Source organism: Lipotes vexillifer, unplaced genomic scaffold, assembly GCF_000442215.2.
Source record: "Lipotes vexillifer unplaced genomic scaffold, Lipotes_vexillifer_v1.1 scaffold42, whole genome shotgun sequence".
Classification (NCBI taxonomy): Eukaryota; Metazoa; Chordata; class Mammalia; order Artiodactyla; family Lipotidae; genus Lipotes; species Lipotes vexillifer.
The window spans coordinates 1,849,196-1,851,529 of record NW_006783436.1 but is presented as its reverse complement, the minus strand read 5'-3'; positions in this window follow the sequence as shown (position 1 = coordinate 1,851,529).

The following is a 2,334-nucleotide window of genomic DNA, read 5'->3' as shown; positions in this document are numbered from 1 at the left end:
GAAATTATCCTGGATTATTCACGTGGACCCTAAATGTAATTACAGGTGTCCTTATAAGAAGGGGACAGAGAGAGATTTGACTGCAGAACAGAAGAAAAAGACAATGTGACAGTTGAAGCAAGATGCTATGCTGCTGGCTTTGAAGATGGAGGGAGGGGCCTTGAGCCAACCTAGGCTCTAGCCAATGGAGCTCTAGAAGCTGGGAGAGGCACAGAAACAGTGTTCCCTACAGCCTTCCAGAGGAGCGTGGCCCTGCAGACACCTTGATGTTGGCCCAGTGAAACGGACTTCCAACTCTGACCTCCAGAAATGTAAGATAATAAATGTGTGCTTTAAGTTTGTGAAATTTGTTACAGCAGCCATAGGAAATTAATATACTCGGTAGCACTAGCCTCATTTCAAGAGCACACTTCTAGACAGTGCAGTTCTAGAATCCTCTGCCTGGTGAGGAAGCATATCTCCTGGACAATACATCTTTCAGAATTTAGAAACTCTGAATATTAATATGCTCCTGGCACCCAAGATGAATTTATGATACAATTACTTTGCATAGGAAAACCAAGCTGAGAAAGCTCACCCGTCTTCTGCTCAAGCAAATTATCAGACTAGTAAATCAAGGCCTTTCTTTGACATTGTGATCCATCTCTTTCAAACAGTCAAGAAAGTTTATAAATGGCCTCATTTTTGTCATGAAAGTTGATACCAAAGAGACTTATTTCACTTCAATTCATCTTTCTCTTTGGAACACCAGAAACATCGTCAAGTCCCATACAAATTATACTTCTCTTGCTAAATGCCTCACATAATAGTGATCTCCATGTCTTTTTGTTTGTTGTGTACACGTGCAGTCCAGGCAGGAGTACATCAAAGGTGTGAGGGTGAAAGAGACTCTTCTGATGTTTGCTTCAGAAGGATCCTCACACAATAGTCTTCACAGCATTGCATTGCAGATTACAGTTTTACTGCCGCGACCTGTCTGCACACGTGCGGAGGTTTTATAACAGTTAACAATTGTTAGGAAAGTAAAAGAGCTACCTTCTTCAAAAATGGTGTGGAGAGAAAACCACCACCAAACAAACTCTATTAAGGCCATTTAACTACATCACTCTGTACCACATTCCTTACCATCAACACTCTAAAACCAGCTGGAAAAGGTGGCCCATAGCCCACCACTGGCAACTTTTTTGTTTAAAATTTTTTTATTGTACTAAAATATACATAACATAAAATTTACCATTTTAGGGCTTCCCTGGTGGCACAGTGGTTAGGAATCTGCCTGCCAATGCAGGGGACACGGGTTGGAGCCCTGGTCTGGAAACATCCCACATGCCGCGGAGCAACTAAGCCCGTGCATCACAACTACTGAGCCTGAGCTCTAGAGCCTGCGAGCCTCAACTACTGAGCCCATGTGCCACAACTACTGAAGCCCGTGCGCCTAGAGCAACAAGAGAAGCCACCTCAATGAGAAGCCTGCGCACCGCAACGAAGAGTAGCACCTGCTCACTGCATCTAAAGAAAGCCCACGTGCAGCAATGAAGACCCGAGGCAGCCAAAAATAAATAAATAAATTTGTATAAAACAACAAAAAACACACACAATAAGAAAAAATTTACCATTTTAACCATTTTTAAGTGTACAATTCAGTGGCATTAAGAACATTCACAACGTTGTGCAATCCTCACCACTATCCATTTCCAGAAATTTTTCATCATCCCCAAACTGAAACTCTATACCCCTTAAACAATAACTCCCCACACACCCTTCTCCCAGCCCCTGGTAACCTCTATTCCACTCTCTGTCTCTATGAATTTGACTCATAGGAAAACCATGAATCATGCAAGATCTGGCTTATTTAACTCGGAATGATGTTTTCAGGGTCCATGCATGTTGCACCATCTATCAGAATTTCATTCATTTTTAAGGCTGAATAATACTCCATTATATGTATATACCACATTTTGTTTATCCATTCACATCCATCTGTGGGTATTGGATTGTTTCCATCTTTTGGCTCTTGTGACTAACACTGCTATGAACATTTGTATACGACAGCAGCATATTTTACTACTAGGCTATACAAACCTATTTAACCAGAATTTGTGCAGAAACAGGTTTAAAGTCTTCCCTAATTAGTGGTTATAAAATTTGGCCATACATTAGAATCACCTCGGGTGTTTTAAAAACTTTCTAGTTCTCATGCTGCAGCCCAGACCAATTACATCAGATTACCTGGGAGTGGGACGCAGGCATCAGTATTTTTTGTAAATCTTACTAGTTGATCCCAATGTGCAGCCCGGTTTGAGAACTAGTGCCCTAAACAGTGAGCTAGTAAAC